The following is a 19,262-nucleotide window of genomic DNA, read 5'->3' as shown; positions in this document are numbered from 1 at the left end:
AAATGTACCGATCAGAAGAAGCAGATTGGGTTCTGAACAGTAAAGATCTTTTTCGGTGACAGTTTTAAAAATACCGGCAAAATTTTCGCATAATTACATGAGTTAGAAGAAGGCGAATTGAATCTCAAAATGGCAGTGTTAGTAAGGTGAGATATTCACCGATCTGTTACTGTATTCCAAAGTGATTTGAAAAACAGCGTTTCCAAGGTTTTAAGAAGTCCACATGGTTTTAAGTAAAAATTGAATAGCCGAGCTTTGAAGAATACATTGTGTTATCATCCAAAATAACCTGAAGCCCAATTCGATGTTTTATGGATCAGCTAATTGTCATATTTTAGTTTTTTTTTAAATAAAGTTGACCTTGATAATTAATTAATAATTCAGAAAAGTTTGATGTTTCATTCCGACATATGATAGTCAGTATTATTTTTTTCTTTCATTTGGTACATAACCAAAATTTCAAATTCTGTTTTGTTAAAAGATAACTGATTATGTGAAATAATAATATATATGTAATATTTCTCTTTAAATCAGGAGTTTAAAATTATTTATTTAAATAGATTTTCACCCTTAAAATTTTTGGGAATGAAGAGCTTTTCTTTAGTCCAACTTAAAAATTTTAGGAATCTTCTTGTGTATTGTTGCCCAGGAAATCTCTTTAAGTATTTTTTGATTTCTTTTTTGTGTAATTAGTTTCTCCAGTTCCTCAAATAAAGAAACCTTTATCCACGACCCAGCTCTACAACCAAAACACGAGTAGCCGTTTGCAAACGTTTCAATTTATTTACTTACCCTATCTTCAACCTAGTAATTGTTCAGTTACTTCTTTCAATCCCCTATAAGCAATTATATATTCTTACAACTATCTCCCAGCAACGTGGTAAGCTGTATATATTGTTACTAGTGACACCCAACGTGGTAGGCAAACACAAATTGCTACAAGACCAGCGCAAAGCTTCATACTATGTTTTCTATATTTTCTAAATGTAAATAATATGTTTAAAATAGAAACACAGCAAAAAGAAACAGAAAAAAATAGATTAAAAACACATTCATAGTAAAAGATAATAATCAGTGCGTACAAAAGTGCTGGACAAAGCATACTACCCTGCAGCAAACCTATTAAACCCGTCGTATAATTTGAAATCTCTCTAGTCCTTGAAAATTCAAAACGCACTACTCTATGTGACAACTAATTTGTTTTCCGTGCTTTTGTACTTCAGCTACATTAAATTTGAAATAATGTGCTCGAATGCGGGACAGAAAATCTTGGGAAGTTTGAAAACTGCTGTAAACCTATGTGGGGTTAATTCAAAGAAACTCCGATTAAAATTAAATTAATTAAATTAAATTGAAAGTTTTGTAACTACCTAAGTTTCTTTAGTACCACATTCTGTTAGTTTCTTGTTATATAATTAAACTTAATTAAAATATATAAAATAATAAGGTTTAATTTATATATATTTTATTTATATTTCGATAAAGTTTCCTAAAACTCGGAAACAAAACAATTAAAAAATATTTCGATCTATGATTCTGTTGCTGTGACAACAAAGTGTTCAATGGATACTTTTTGATTGATGCATTTGAAGTATAATACTTTAAACTTACTTATCAATATTTTTGAAGTACTCTTTATAAATAGATATTATATATAATCATTTTTAAGCCAGGACCAAAAATGTAGTATCGAAAAATTACAACTAATGAGTACCAGTTTTTAATTTCGTTAGTCGTACTCGTTTCACTCACAATTATTAAAGGAAAATATTCCTTCTAGTTTATCTATCATAAATAAATGTTGTACAGGGAAAAGTAACTAACAACAATGTTACCTCCTTCAAACAGATAAATGTGAGGAACAACATGGTTTTCGCTGGAATAGATCAACTATAACTGATTCGCTGGATTATGAAATATTCGAGACCGATGCCTTGGAGAATAGAAGTCAAGAACATGCTACTTACACCGACTTCTCTAAGGCGTTTGACACAGTAAATCATTGTTATGTTTATCGGTAAGTTATCGTTCCTGGGAGTTTTTGGGTCACTGTTAAGTTATATCGCAAACTTTTTATCAAATTGTTATCAATTTGTGAACATAAAGAATCCTTCTCATCCTCTCATATTGCCATCTTGCTCGCAAGAGTGTCTACCCTCCTTTTAATTAATCCTTCTGGGTTTTCTAGGTGCACTTGAACCCGCATTGTCGTCATCTTATTAACTTTTAAGGGTTCCATGTAGATCTGCACGCCTCTGGGTGTCATTCACACAGACTTCTTTGAAGCCTCTTCTTATTTTCCTCCACTAGCTCGATGTAATCAAGCACCTGATTTCTCAGGATCTCGACCTCTTTCTTTATGGATAGCCTTGTATTTGGCACCTTTGTCATGAGTTTCTTGAGTTTCTCAATGCTGTCCTGGAGACACTCCAGCTTTAATCTCGATTTGTAGTTGAGTGGTTTTCCTCTTACTCCAAACTGGTTATTTTTCTCCTTTTGCTGATCACCGCTTTTTCTATTCATCGTCAGAGCTGCTTCCGCTGTCCTAGCTGCTTGCTACCCCTTCTTCTTTCTTTCTTTTGTTTTCTTTCCTTAGAATCTCTTTCCTCATTTTATTTTTTCCCTTCTTCTGTTTGTTTTCTTCTCCCTCTTTCTCTTTTTTTCCTCCCTTTACTGTTTTCTCTCCCTTAATTTGTTGTTTCTCTCTTCCTGCCGTATTTTTCCCGTTGCTTCTGCGATTATTTTCTTCTATTTCTTTCTTTTTAGCTTTTCTTTCCTCTAGTTTCATCATTCTAGCTACTCTCTCTTCCGTCTTTTTTATTTTTATTCCTTCTCATCTTTCTTCTCACGAGTTGGGTCGTACTGATCGATGGAGTGGGGCAGTGCACCCCTGCCCCGCCAAGGCTATTTTCCTCTCAGGTTCGCCATCTCACTTGGGCATCGCTTGTAGCCCACTATGTTACATCTAGACCATGCACCCCTTTGGTACGATGGTGCTACACCTTGAGGTTGAGGAGGTGGTATATTAGGATGATGCATAGCCGCCCTATGCATATCCATTTGTTTTCAGTGGTTTCCTCCACTGGTTTTTATATTCGTGAAGGTTTTCCCCTCGGGTATAGATTTGGGTATCAAAACGTATCTCAGGTATATCACGGTTAGGGGTAGGTGTCGTATGATAGTTGGAAGTATTTACTTTCACGCAAGGACAAAATAAGACTTCGATAATGGTCAGCTAACAGCTACTCCAATTTTTTGCCTTTTACAACGAGCAGGAGAAACCGTGAAGGTATTTCACTAGAGTGGCCTGCCTTTACACGGGGTAATACGACATACTCTAAGAAATTGGAAAATACTGTATGATTTGTACACACTTCAAAAGACAAAAGGGACTGTTAAAAGACAAACCCTCTTTGTACAAGTTACTTATGAGTTACAAATAATATATATTGATTCATTCATTCTCCGACTTAAAATCACATTTTAATTTGGTAGCAGTTTTCCCAATCGAAGAAAAATTATTTTAACATAACTTATTTGTGTGAGATTAGTCCAAGGATCTGCACACCAGGAACAACTGCAGTAGCAATAAATGTAGACAACACTGCTATTTGGGTTAAACACAGATCCATTATCAGCCTTAAGAAACCTCCAAATAAACCTAAATAGAATTCAGAAATGGTTAAAGTATGGTGAATCAAGTCTCATGGAACTAATTCACTCAGCGTAATATTTAGACTATGCAGAAAAAGGTGTTTTCCTGTATATATCTATTGACAATAATGAACTACCTCATTCCGAAAATACCAAATTAATATGCATTTAGACTGTCGCCTAACCTGGAAAAATGTATATTCACCAAACGCAAACAGCTTTGATTTAAATTAAGTAATTTTATATCTAATATAATAATATGCGGCTCATTGGCCGCAAATCAAAATTTCCCTTGAATAACAAGGTTTTCCTATATAAGTCTATTCTTAACGCCATTAGGACTTATGAGATCCAGCTATGGGGTACCGCCAGTGCCTCCAATGTAAACATCTTACATATGTTCCAAAATAAGGTGTTACTTACCATATTATGTCTCCAACGAGGTGATTTAGCACGACATCCCCCTAAACTCCGTCAAAGAAGCCATACAACGTTTTAGTGCGAAATACAGTTAATAAGTACTGGTGCATCCTAATGTGCTGGCCAGACAATTTAATGTGCACAACGTTTCAGTAAGTGCGTACACTAAAACAAGTACTGCCGTCTGATCTGCCTTCAGGTCCCAATCAAACTTGTGAAGTGAAGTGTGAAGAAAATCTATCAAAGAGCTTTTGGTGGTCAGTTCTTGAAGTTTGGAAAAGGTGGACAGGCCACAGGTACTATTGTGTAGCCGATAGGACCGGCCACTGTCTACTTCACACCCTGTATGGTCAAAGTTTAAGATACGATTGCAATTATTTCGTAGAATATTTCGCTTTAGACTTAATTATGGAAGGTGGAGAGTGCTGAGGAGTTATCGTTCTATGCCTAGAGGATAGTAATTTGCATAGGTTCAGAGCCAAGAATACAATTTGGGCTACTGGAGGATATGGTAGAGCATACTTCTTATGTACTTCTCCTTATAAGTGTACTGGTGATGGTACTGCGATGGTAGCTAGAGCCGGCTTGTCGTCACAAGATCTCGAATTCGTACAGTTCCATCCTACTGGTATTTATGGTGCTGGATACGCACCCGTAGCTAACGATTTAGCTTCCAGAGATGTAGTATCTAGAAGTATGACCATAGAAATCAGAGAAGGACGTGGCTGCAAACCTGACAAGGACCACATATACCTTCTAGCTCCACCAATTGCCGACTGATCAGTTGGCACAAAGTCTGTCAGGTATCTCAGAAACTGCGATGATCTTTGCCGGTGTCGATGTCACTAGAGAACCCATTTCTGTGTAACCAACCCTACATCACAATATGGGAGGAGTACCCATCAACTATAAAGGACAGGTACTAACTACTGTTAACAGCGAGGACAAACGAGTGCACGGACTGTGCGATTGTGGTGAAGCTGCTTCTTCATCTGTACACGGTGCTAATAGACTGGGTGCTAATTCTCTTCTTGACTTGGTTGTCTTTGGAAGGGCTTGTTCCTTAACCATTTCTGAAGAACACAAACCCGGCGAATCTATTGGCAGTATTAAAGACAATGCGGGTGAAGAATCTGTCGCCAACTTGGATTGGGCCCGATTCGCAAACGCTGGCATCAGCACAGCCGATTTAAGATTGCAAATGCAAAAGACCATGCAAGTTCATGCTGCTGTATTTTGTATTGAAGACACACTGAAAGAAAGCGTCACCAAAATGGAGAATTTTGGCGATGTTGACGAATACAACTACAGTAAACCATTGGAAGGATAACAAAAGAAACCGTCGTCAGAACATTGGAGAAAACACACCTAGACTAATAAAATCAGAATTTTAGATTAGTTTTATGAAGGTTACAAACTGACTATCTACATATCAGTATATTTAACAAAATAAATGCTTATTTCATTTGTGGATAGATTGATGTATACAATGGAGGTAAATAAACAAATAAATAGATCCAAAAAGGCAGTTATTATATACATTATAATTAGTTAATTTATTTAAGTCTTCTTTTCCACTATTACTTTATTAAATATTTACCGATGTTACAGTATAGATATAAAATAAATCTGTTATAATATAAGAAATATTTCTTAATGATATCCAAGTTCCCGTTGTCCTTCATTTTTATTACTCAATTCCAACCCCACTATTACGCTTCGGCGACATTGAAACACCAGGAATAATTTGTTATCAGAGAAAGGTACACATACATCGTCATAACTTTCAAAACGAGCAGAATTTATATAAATGGCAAGCGTATTATGAAAACCCTGACCTAAAATGAGTTTTGCATTAATGCGAGCGTATGATGTTGTGGCGGGAGTCCTTGATAAACTTGACAATAAGAGATCAAGAGAGATTTACCAGATTGTTGCGAAGTTAATTTATTTGAAAACTAATTTGTTTTCCGCGCGTTCAATTTCTGGTTTCATGGAATTTTAAATAAAAAACGATAAAAATAATCATGCATACCATATAACATCAAAATACCTTTAGAATTTGCGATATTATATTTATATAACATTTTCATTTATAATATAATATATAGACTAGGCGGGATCTGTAGAAATTCAGACCATAATGGACATTTTCCATAGGAAGCTATTTTTTGCTGGAATCCCTTCAGGATGTGCCCAATATCGATAATCACGATATGCGCCAGTCGCAAACCCTGTGCTAAATTTTTTATTCAACAAAATTTGAAAAAAATTTAAAATTTCTCATTTTTTGCTCCTATTTTCGTTTATAATTCGGAAAATATTGATCCTAGAGAAAAAATTATACGAAGTTAAAAGTTTCGGTATTCAATTTTACACAATATTTTGTTAGCTAGAAATTGAAAATTTAATGTTTATTGTTGAAAAAATAGCAATAATTGGAAAAAAAGTACAAAAAAATGAAGTTAATCCTTTAAATGTTTTCGACTTTTTAAACTTGACTTACAAGCTCCATATTCCGCCTAGAAAAACTTTTTAATTTGTTTAAAACGTGTGCTAAATTTTGTTAAGATCGGTCGGATAGGTTTTGCATAATAATTTTTCAATCCAGCCTGCTGGAAAAAAATCGCAAATTTTCAAATTTATAGTAGGCCCTAAATAAGGCTCTCAGATAGTTGCAATTTTTTTTACATATAAAGGAAGGCTCAAACTTTCAAAGGCTTTTTGTAAAATTCAAATCGGTTTACTAGGAGAGCCTAGAAAATTTTTTAAAGTTTTAAACATTTTTACATTAAACATAAACAAATTGAATAACTTTACGAGCTTTAAACATATCGATTTCAAAATTTATACACTTAAAGAACATTAAAAGACGCTTCTTTAAAAAAAAAACGATACATTTGACCTACTGGTTGCCGAGATATTGAAGGTCAAGGTCAGACCTGAAGATTCTTGTCCTTCCAAAAAAAGAAAAAGACTTTAAAAAAAATTATTGAAGATTGAGTTAAAATAAAGTTTATTTATGAAAAAAAAATTTTTTTTTCGTTCCCCTTTGTTTTAACAATTTAAATTATTTATTAACAATTTAAAAATACATAATTGTTTACTAAAAGTAACAATTTACTTCAATGTATAAATTACAAGCCCAAAAAAATGAATGAAGAAAAAATGCAATTACTTGTTTAACATACAATTGTTTATTGCAAATTTCCCAATTTTGCAATAAAAATGGTATTTGAAAATATGATATTTGAAATCCTTGTCGTCCGAGACATCGATTAAAAAAAAGAGCAAAATTGGTTAACAAGAAGCCGAGATAATGCAATTTTTAGTGCGCGCTATGATTTTGAACTCGCCGATTTACATTTCGAGAGAATGTCCCCCACCACCACCTCTCATGCATTCTGAGCGACATTTTACGCGAAAAAGGTTTTTTATTTGTCTTTTTTATTGATGTTGCCATAAAAAGCACTACGTAAAACTTTTCATATAAAAAGTACTTGACAAGACGAGGGTATTTGTTTAAAAACGAGCCCTCTATCACTAATGGTTACACGGCAAATGTATGCCAACTTTGACCTTCAATATCTCGGCAACCAGTAAGCCGAATGTATCTTTTTTTCGTGTAAAGGTTAAAGAAGCGTCTTTTAATGTTCTTTAAGTGTATAAATTTTGAAATTGATATGTCTAAAGCTCGTAAAGTTATTCAATTTGTTTATAAGCCTAATATATATAAAAAATGTTTAAAACTTTAAAAAAATTTCTAAGCTCTCCTAGTGAACCGATTTGAATTTTATAAAATGCGTTTGAAAGTTTGAGCCTTCTTTTATGTGTAAAAAAATTTGCAACTATCTGAGGGCCTTATTTAGGGCCTACTATAAATTTGAAAATTTGCGATTTTTTTCCAGTAGGCTGGGTTGCAAAATTATTATGCAAAACCTATCCGACCGATCTTAACAAAATTTAGCACACGTTTTAAACATATTAAAAGGTTTTTCTAGGCGGAATATGGAGCTTGTATGTCAAGTTTAGAAAGTCGAAAACATTTAAAGGATTAACTTAATTTTTTTGTACTTTTTTTTTCAATTATTGCTATTTTTCAACAATAAACATTAAATTTTCAATTTCTAGCTAACGAAATATTGTGTAGAATTGAATAACGAAACTTTTAACTTGTTATAATTTTTTCTCTAGGATCAATATTTTCCGAATTATAAACGAAAATAGGAGCAAAAAATGAGAAATTTTCAACTGTTTTCAGATTTTGTTAAATAAAAAATTTAGCACAGGGTTTGCGACTGGCGCATATCGTGATTATCGATATTGGGCACATCCTGAAGGGATTCCAGCAAAAAAATAGCTTCCTATGGAAAATGTCCAATCGAAAACAGATCCCGCCTAGACTAATATATTTATATAACATTTTCACCTTCTCTTCTTATATTCTGCACCGAATATGCCTAAGATTAAGTAGCTGAATCTCTTTTTTCCCTTTTCGTATGGATCTTGGACAATTAATAGTAGAAAATAAGGATAAGTATTGGCTAAAGCAGTGGTTCTCAAACTATTTTGGTTGCGGAACCTTTTTCTTTTTCTGCTCCGCATACCCTTTCAGGTGTCAAAGTGTGATTCGGGTTTATCATTTATACATGTTTTCCAATCTTTTCTAATCCCTTCATTCACTTCTTTCTGAGTTTGCCTCTTCTTCTTTTAGTTGACTTTCCCATTTCCAATATTCTCTCTATCAATTTTGATCCATTCTTGGGATCCATATTTTTCCATGCACCCAAGATCTTTATTGGTGTCAATGGCTATTCTTTCATTTCAGTCTCGCGTGATTACTATATTTTTTGTCTCTTCTTTCTCGTTGTCTAGTACATTATGTAGGCGGAACCGCTTTAAAAAACTTAATTTTTAACGAAACCCTTAACTCTAAATCCCTAAATTAAAAGCAAAATCGTATTGTTTAATAATATTCACAAGACAAGATATATACAGTAAGACCTTACTGTGTATATCTTTTTTTGTAAAAGACAAAGGGAGAACTACTCAACTACAAATCTAAACAAAGTTGGAGCGTCTCGAGGACAGCGTAGAGGAACTCAAGAAACTCATGAGGAAGGTGTCAAGTACAAGGCTATTCATAAAGAGAAAGGTCGACATCATGAGAAATCAGATGCTCGATTATATCGAGGAAGTGAAGGAAAAAGGCTTTAAAGAAGTCTGTGTGCATGACAGAGGCGTTCAGATCAACATGAAACCCTTGAAAGTTAAGAAGATGGCAACAATAGGTGTTCAAATAAAGCTAGAGAACCCAGATGCCATTAAAAGAAGGGTAGACGCTATCGTGGACAAAATGGCAACATGCAAGGATGAGAAGGAAACAATAGAGTTCCTAAATGAAGACTGGCTGGAGAAGATCTTTACGAGGAGCGTAGTAAAAGAGGGAAACATCTCGGAAATAATAGGAGACGTATCAGTCTCTGTCACCAAAAACGACGAGGACAACAAAGTTATGAAAAATACCAAAGCTATTTTTTCGCAGCTACCAGGTGCTCCAGCGGAGGTGGGCGAGGAGGACGTCGTGGGAACTGAGTCACATAAAAATGGGACGTGGATACACAAGATGAAATATGGATTCAGACTTGTCCCAAACAAAACAAAAAAGAACCTGAGACGATGAAGTTCCTGAAAACGTGTAAGAAACTGGTACAGAAGATGGAGGAGCTAGGAAGAGAAAACGTGGGAATCCACACGCCAGCAGCACTGGGAGTTGAAACATCTAGGTAAAAAAAACAACAAGAAGGTGGGCCAACTTCAAGTCAAAGAACAAAATAGAGTGGGAATCATTAGCAAAAGCAAAGAAAATATTATGCATCCCTCCTAGTAGTATATTGTTGGATTCGTCTTGCTCTACCCTTACGGATGCTCTCTGTTGAATGTGTCTCATGCAAGAATAATTGTTCTATTCTGAGCTTAGTTTTTTAAGAAGTAACAAAAAACAGTTTTTAGAAATAACAATAAAAGTAATGATATTAGAAAAAATGCAATAAAAATACGAAATTATTTGTATTTAATAAATACGTATATTTACGAGGTAAAAATTAATAATAGTTTTAACTAAAGTGCTAATTGCCGTATATTATTGCAGAATCATTACAGTCGGAAGCCAAGATGTAAGCAAATAATAGTAATAGAGAGAGTATCGAGACGGAGCTATTGCAAGACGTTGAGCATTCGAAATAATTACCACACTGACCTCTACCTCACGAACTAGGCATAATTTACTTGTATAAAGTGAGTACTGTAGGCTGTGTGTGATTGCTGTTCGTATTTACGTTGTTCGCAAAGATAGTGGTCTACGTTTGTTATAAATTACTGATGGCATATTTTGTTGGTGGTTTTGTTGTCGTTATGTAATGGGGAGTTTGTAATTTTTCAACCATTTTTATATATTTAAAATCGTGTTGAGGGTATAACTGGATAAACCGTCCAATGTTTAAATAATGTTTCGTATTGAAATTTAGTAAAAGGTCTTAATATTAATAAAAATTACAAAAAGTGTTTTGAGAAATTTAGAGCTATACCAAATCTGTCAAATTAGGTAAGGAAATACCGATAATTATATTACTAAGTCACTCCATTTAAAAGTGACATTTAGTCTACAATATTATTTTTGTATACAACAATATTTCTATAACTTTTTATCGTAGATAGAAAAATAAAAAAGTTATAAACAAAATTAACTGAAAATTGTTGAAAAAAATTTCTTTTTGGCGTTATAACTTTTTTTTCTGTTCATTTTACAATAAAATAACATAAATACACTTGTATATTCTAAAAAAGTTTTGTTATTTGTTCCTCTATTTAAATTTACTTAAATTTTGTCACTATTGACACAAGTTTTGCTTGTATATTGTAATTATAACGCTGTGATAGTACCAGCTCTCTGTGTGCCCCTACTTTCACAAACAATCTAACACTAGCAACGATACGCGCTGGAGATAGAACCCCGGCAAAAGTATAAAATACCGTGAAGAACGCCGAAGAGTCCTTATCCCTTTCTCAGAGAAAGATATTTAAGTAGTAAATTTTAAAAGTAGAGTTTACTTTAGTCCAAAATAAACGATGGACGACATGCTAGAAATTACAAAAGACATAAGTCCACTACTATAGCCCAAGATCAAGATAGTCTACAAAGACTGGTCCACAAATTTAACATAAGAGCAAAATAATTTAACATGACAATCTCATCTCAGAAAACTAAAACAATAGTAGTCAGCAAATAACCAACCAGATGTAATATAGAAATTAATGGCATCAGTATTAAACAAGTAATGGAAATAAAATACCTGGGAATTACACTGTCTAGCTATGGAGACCTAGACAAAGAAGTGAGAGATCGAATACAAAAAGCAAATACACTGGCAGGATGCCTTAATAACACTATATGGCGAAAAAGACAGATTAACACTGAGATGAAGTCAAGAATTTATAAAGCCAGTGTAAGACCAATAATGACGTATGCCTCAGAAACAAGACCCGACACAGCCACAACACAAAGGCTAATGGAAACGGCAGGGATGAGAGTACTGAGAAGAATTGAATCGGTTATTTCGAAAAGGCCATATCTCCATTAATTTCACAAAATGAGTTAACTTCGCCATTTTGTTCAGAATATCCTTTAAGCTTTATTACACATGAAAACGCCACATCTCCGTTGTTCGTTACTATTATCTTGACAGGCGTGTTTCTCTGTTTATTTCGAAAAGGCGCCGGACATGTGATTTAGTGGTTACGGTCGCGGACCTTCCTAGTTTCCTAGACCAGTTGACAATTATCTTTAGTGTGATTAGGTTCCATTGTGTATTGTTTATACAAAAATGAGTAGCTCTGATAGTGAAACCAGTGTCATTATTGAAAATAAACAAAGGAAAAAAAAGAAAGGTATTATTAATTGGGCCCTGTATAAAAGTGAAGTTATTAAGAAGGCTAAAGTTAAGGGCCAAGTCCATATTAATCACTTGGGAAAACAAGTTATGGCGCGAAAACTGGAATCGACTGTACTTGTCGCAAGAAGTGTTGTGAACATTTTTCGGAAATGGACAAGAATGCGTTGTTTACGTCGTTACATGACTTTGATGACAAAAACTCACAAGACTCATACTTACAAAATATGATCGAAGTAACTCCCATTAAGAGAATGAGAAAATCTCAGAATGCCATTAAACGTATTGAGAGACCCAATAATTTTTTGTTTCATGTTTGTTTAAAAGAAGTACGTAAGCAAGTATGTAAGAAAGTTTTCTTAAGTTTATATGGTGTTGGCGAAAATACGTTCAAATACGTGAGCACGTAGAATCGTTTGGGCTATCCTTGGGAAAACCAGCTGGAGTTTGTCCAGTTTGCCAACAGAGTCTGATTACATAGAAAAAATCCCTATTTATTCGAAAAAAATGGACAACATCAAGAAACTTGTAAAATATGTGCCAGAAGACGAAATGTTTTTATAATGAGCTGATTTTATGGCCTACCACTAATAGTGATGAACCACCAGAGGAAGCTTACTAAAAGACTATTTCTTAACCTACAACATGTTTTTTGCCACCTAATAAATTTTTTCCTTAATAATATTTTAGTTTTCTATTAATAATCATAAAATCATCAGTGTTTGTTTGGAAAATGCCACAACTCCAAAAACTACATTATTTTTTACAGTGTACCCATGTCTTTTTTTTGTTTTTGATTTGGTAATGAAACTTCGTCATGCATCACATTGTGAGACTTTACCCCGACAAGAGAAAGATATCTTCATTAATACCAAAATGAAACGTTTTTTCGTTTCTTGTAAAATTAACATTTCTGGAGTTGTGGCCTTTTGGGAAATAACCGATTCAATTACAGTGACAACCTTTCATAGAGTTAATAATCCGCCAATGAACAAACAGAATTGCTTATAAAGAGGAAAAAGAAAAAGAAGAAGATAACTCCCAGGAAATCAAGAGAAGCCTGAGGTGCCAATCATGCTAGGAGGCGAAACGCATCCTTCGGAGGTTCCAGCAATTGTTCGGTACACACCATCTCCACCAAGGAAGCTCCACGCGTCGGACGAGGTAAACTCGGTCCGACGCCTTAGGCATGACGATCCAGGGGGAGACACAGCCTGAACACGATTCCGATTAGTCGAAGATCGTAGTAAAAGAACTGTCGCAAAGGGGACAAAGAAGTACCGAGTAAGTAAGTTGTCACGTTGGGTGAATAAGATCACACCATTGTGGTCTTTACGCCACAAAAAAATCTATGCTATAATATATACAATTTCTTCTCTTCTTCTTCTTTCAGCGCTCTCTATTATCGAAGATCGACAATAATTTTGGCCAATGTGTCTGCGCCCTAGTCCTCATCTACTTCCCATCTTACCGTCTATTATGCTAGCTTGCAGTTTTCCGCTTTTTAATAGCTTCGATCAGCTCACGTTCTCTGCCCATTCCATGTAAAACTTCTATGGTGGCATCGCGTGGGCTGTCCAAGATATTCGCCAAATAATTTAAAACTTTAATTTGTATATTACCTAATTAATTAAAGCTAATTAAACAACACGAACTTGACCGAGTTTTTCACTTTTTTACAGCTCAAGTGCATCTTCCACTTCTGCCAAGTGCTTCTTTAAAGTAGATTGTTTTTCTATTTATACACCTTTGGAATGATGTAACATTTTCTTAGTCGAATGTGCGGATATATCTCAAAATAGTATTTACGATACTTAAAACAATTATTTCAACACGCTACCAATAAATGTTGATTTGATTATAGATTTGCATAACTTGAAATACACGCCAACGCAAATAGATTGACAATAAATGGTTCGAATATTTTAATGCTGTAAATACATTTTAAAATAATTTAAATGATTAGAATTCTTCTTATTATGCTTTCTTGTATAGAAGGCAGAGTTACATTACAGTTTTGTTAAATGTACCTGTTTAAATCAATCAACTGATTCAACAATTTTAATCAAAAGGGATAAATACAAACTACTTATTATTTGAAACAATATATTTTGATCAAAAGGAGATGGAAAAAATATTTTACAGTTAATTAATTCAAATATTTGTCAGAAAGTCAGTTACACTAACGACGAGACCAAAATAACACACGACAAAGTTGTAACAGTGGCGCATCCAGGGGGTGTTTTGGGGGTTAGACCCCCCTCCAGGACTCTATTCCGACACTGTTACTCACACATTTTAAGGAGTCAAAATGGGAATAACATTATAAAAAAAAATTCGATGACCAACCAAAACCCCCCCCCCAGAGGCAAATTCTAGGTGCGCTACTGAGTACTTTGTAAAGCACTTTAAAAATAAGGAAATTTGCCTTACCAATTATGCCTTACCAGTTTTTAAATAAATCTTAAACTTTTAATTGAAATTCCTCAATCGGACACATTTTTAAATATCTTTAGAAAAAACGTCATTCCCTACTTCTTAATAAAAACTACTATCATCAACAAACTTACAAAATTTTCTAACTGCTATCACATGTATACATATGGGCAAGCGTAACTTACAAGACATCAAGGTAAGATGATTAAAGCTACTCCCATATTTTTTTTTTTGTTAGTTTAATATCAGTTAATACATTTTATGCTAATTAAACGGTAATTGTGTGGCATATATAACCAACAAAAATGCGTTTCATTTTTAACGGAAAAATCCTAATTTAAGATACTTGTAGCTTCCAAATTTGAGAGTGTCTCAAATTAGGACCCGGTGTAAAAATTTTATTTTTATGTAATTTTTTGTTTTAACATGCCGCCAAAAAATAAAAAATGGAACGCAAATGACATGATACGGGATGTAAATACAATAAATAATAAAGAAATGGGCTATTTGAAGGCCTCAAAAGTTTTTGGAGTACCAAAAGGTACCTTAGAACGGTATGTGAAATCAGACAAGACTCCAGAAGAACTCGTCGGGATATCAATTGGCCGCCGACTATTTTTCCTTTGGAATTAGAAAATGAGTTGGTTGAGTATGCCCTAACTATGGAGCGACGTTATTTCGCGCTAACAGCGCGTGATATAAAACGACTGGCATTTCAACTTTTAATACGAAACTTAATATTACGTCCATTTAGCGGAATCAAAAAATCAGCCGGAAAGAAATGGTTGCGACTCTTTCTCAAAAGGCATCCGACGCTTTCAATGCGTACTCTTAAGGAAATGTCATCTGTGAAAATGTATCCAAGTTCTTTGACTTGTATAAACCAGAATATCTTAAGTTTACTAACCCTGCACAACGTATATTCAATGTGGACAAAACTGGTCTTACAATTGTTCAGCACAAACATAGCAAAGTAATTTCTACAAGAGAGAAGAAGCAGGTTTTGTCACTTAGTTCAGTAGAAAAGGGCAAGCTGATTACTTTTATTACGTGTATGAATGCTGCAGGAGTTTTCGTACCACCATTATTAATCTTTCCTAAAAAAATATGAAAACAGAGTTGATGCCAGGAGCTTCCACTGGAGCAGTGGCAGAACGCCATGTGTCAGGTTGCTAAAATCACTAAACCTTCAGCTGCAGGCTGTTCTTCTCGTCCTTGATGGTCACTATTCCCATAAGAGAAATGTTGCTCTATGTGACGATTATTTGCCTCCTACCACATTCTACACATTAGATGCAACCGTTGGATGTTGCTTTTATGGCACCCCTGAACACTTACTAAGCACAAGAAATAGAAAACTGGCTTAGAGAAAATCAGTTAAGTGTTGTGTCGCCTTATGTCGTTGCCAGTATTTTTTGTAAAGCATATAACAGAGCTGCAACGATGGAAATATCTTGCAATGCTTTCCGAAAAACTGGACTAGTCCTTATTTGTCACTGTATTTTTAGGGACTTTGAATTTGGAATTCAATAGCACTTGGAAATACAAAACGCAATGGAAGAACAAATAATAGAACCAAACCATGAACAACCAAATCATCCAATGCGAAAACATAGAACTCCTAGTCCACCAACACCTCAAAAACAACTTGTTTCTCCGAAAAACATCTGTCCAATCCCTACATACAAAAGAGATACCATTAAAAAACCACATGCCAGATCAGGAAAGGCTTCAGTTATTACTAGACTTCGGCAAATATGCAAATAAAAATGTAGAAAATATGCGCATAAATATGCACGTGTTTACCCGAAAATATGCAAATATTTTACAAAATATGCATACAAATAAATAAAAAAATCGTAAAATAGTAACAATTTTATTTAAAAAAAAAGTGTACATAACTAAGTATTTCCTACTATTCATTAAGATTTACATTTATTTTAAGTAACTACATCATTTTTAAGTATAAATAAACTTATTTAGAATTATGGTAACAATAAATGACCAAGTGATGTTCAAAATTTTCTAACAAAAACTTGTGGCTTCTGTCTGAGTACATATATTTATATATGGAAAAACTTCGTTCAACATCAACTGATGTAACGGGAGCATTTTTCAAACTAACCAAAACATTTGGTTCTAAATTAATTGTTTCCGAAATATTTCCAGCTAGAACACTGACTACTTCAGAAAGAATATGGTAACTTTTATTTTTTTCCATAGTAGCTTCAAATTTTTTTAAAATATCTTTTCCAATATTACCTCTAACGTTCCGACAACATGACGCAAATTCTTTTATTAATGCTGTACTTTCGAACAATGACAGTTTTAGTGATTCTAACTGAGTAATTGTTTTTTGAACAAAACTAAAATTTGATTTTATAAATGAAAGTTCTTGTTGAAGCAAGTTACTCTGAAAAGTTTGTTTAGAATCCAAAAGAGATTGGGAACTTTCATCTGTTAACGTATCAATTATGTTCTTTATTTTAACAAAATGATCTGCATAAAAATTAGCTGCTTCTAACCATATTCCCCATCGCGTTAAAATAGGTTGTGGTGGAAGAGGAATGTTAGGTAGCATTTCTTTATAAAGTTGAATTCTTATAGGAGATTTAAGAAATACTTTTTTGACACTGGATATCATGGTATTTACAAGAGGAAACTTTTTTCGTATTTCCTCTGCAACTCTGTTTAATCCATGCGCTACACAAGTAACATGTATTAAATCTGGGAAAAATATTTTTAAATTTTGTCCTGCTTTCACCATATAAGGAGCAGCATCCGATAAAATAAGCAGTAATTTATTAGAAGGAATAGTTGTCAGAAGAAAAAAAGTTGCTAATGTTTCTTGTATAAAACGCGAAATTGTTAAAGCATTTGTTTTCTCAAGTTGCTGGCATGAAATAAGATGAGATTTTGGTAAGGTATCTTCTTTAAGAACACCAATCAATAAATGAGCAATATACTTTCCTGAGGAATCAGTGGTTTCGTCTACAGATATGTAAAAATAATTATCTGCAATTTCTTCCTTAATATTAATTAACACCGACGAGTATAGCCCGTTCACATTATTTCTTCTTAGAGACCGATTACTTGGAACATTAAGTTTTCAATATTTTTTTAGAAACGAACTAAAATTTACATTTTCTAATTTTGAAAGCGGTATGTTTGCAGACACTAATGCGCGACACAAGTCTTCATTAAAAGTTTCTTGCTCATCTAATTTTTTTGAAGTAGATTGCAAACATTTAGCCATTGCAGTTTGATGTTTTCCTCCTATTTTTCCTTTTTTTGCAATGTGTGAAGCAGTTATCACATGTTGGTCTATCTGAAATTTCTTCTCACATGCTATCTATAAATAAAAATAAAAACCTTTATTTTAACCCAACCTTTAAAATATAAAAATATACAAGGTGTTTTTGGTTAATCAAATAACTGGTTTGGAAAAAAAAACACTCGCTAAGTGTTTTAAATGCAGTATTAATCCACAAATTAGTTTTTGTTACTAACCATTAGTACATCATATAACTTATTTTAAAATTCAACAAAAGTTTTTTTTTTGTTAATTCAATTACAATAAAAATAATTGTGTTTTAGAATAGCTGACTTCATAAAAAAAAGTAAAGGTGAAAAATTTTTCTAAATACACACCATTGTATTGTACCATGGACAATTTTTTCTCACTAAAGGAAGCTATTTTTCATTTAAAAACAACCTACGAGTACTAAATTTCAAGTAAATACGTTTATTGTTTATAAGTAAATACTAGTACATGAAGACCTAGATCAACCTGATTAGAAATTATTGTAAAAATCCCTGATAGTCTAAGCTTTGTTGCGAAGGAAAGAGTTGATAATAAATTAATAATAGAGATGTATTTTAAAAATGATAAAGGATATTTATCAAAAAATATATAAATAGAAAACTAAACCTAATGATTCGTTTTTATCGTATTCTTACGAGTATTTAAGAACCAGGTCAACTCCGGAGCGCTGTAAAACCCAGAGAAATATATGAAATTCAACAAATTTATTGTAAAAACTATCAGTTAAGAGTAAGTTTAAAAAGTTTATAGCACTGCCCAAAATTCACAGTTTTTAAATAGGAAGTAGTAAGAATGAGAAGAATGACTAGCTTAGCAAATGGTAACTCGACAATGACTTCATTTTACCTCGTTGCAGTTCACTTGCATTATTTTACATATATAATTGTCACCTGGATGGTGTCCTTTCACAAAGTATTCCAAAGTCCATAAAGAAAGCGAAATATGTATATGACCTCCCTTTAAAATATGAAGAAACGAAACAAATGCTAGGGAAGGTTCAATAAAATACTCAATAAAGGCTCATGAACTTTACACAATTTTAGATAAAATTATTATTTCTCAAAATATGACTAATTGTTTGTATTTGCATGTTTTAAAACTTTTTTAGTTTTGATTATCACGAACATTAAAAACCTAAATGACAAATTATATTGTTTGGCAAAAGATAGGTAAGACTGTAAACAACAACGAATATTTCTCAGAAATACGATAAGACTGGAACATTTATATCGACTATATCACACATATCTACCTCTTAGTCACAACAGTGATTTGAATATCAATTACTCTTTTAATTCCATGACGAAAAACTGATTGTAGTTCTACACCAGTCTATCTGGGAAAAAATCATTGACTTCACGTAAAACTCTTATACAGATATTTGAAGGCTCTGAAAGTTATATGACGAGTAGCTTATCAGAAATCCGTGAAGACTTATTTTATATTGCGTACAAAACATTTCTTATACATTTTATAGA

The 19,262-nt window shown here is 33.4% G+C and overlaps 1 protein-coding gene and 1 pseudogene across 6 annotated transcripts in view; one reads left to right on the top strand and one right to left on the bottom strand.

Annotated features, from left to right (window-relative positions):
- Positions 1-19,262, bottom strand: part of LOC140449565 (mushroom body large-type Kenyon cell-specific protein 1-like) — a 477,667-nt gene that overhangs the window by 278,284 nt on the left and 180,121 nt on the right. The window lies entirely within an intron of this gene.
- Positions 4,189-5,446, top strand: LOC140449912 (succinate dehydrogenase [ubiquinone] flavoprotein subunit B, mitochondrial-like; annotated as a pseudogene).

Source organism: Diabrotica undecimpunctata, chromosome 9, assembly GCF_040954645.1.
Source record: "Diabrotica undecimpunctata isolate CICGRU chromosome 9, icDiaUnde3, whole genome shotgun sequence".
Lineage (NCBI taxonomy): Eukaryota > Metazoa > Arthropoda > Insecta > Coleoptera > Chrysomelidae > Diabrotica > Diabrotica undecimpunctata.
This window is presented reverse-complemented; position numbering and strand designations above follow the sequence as displayed.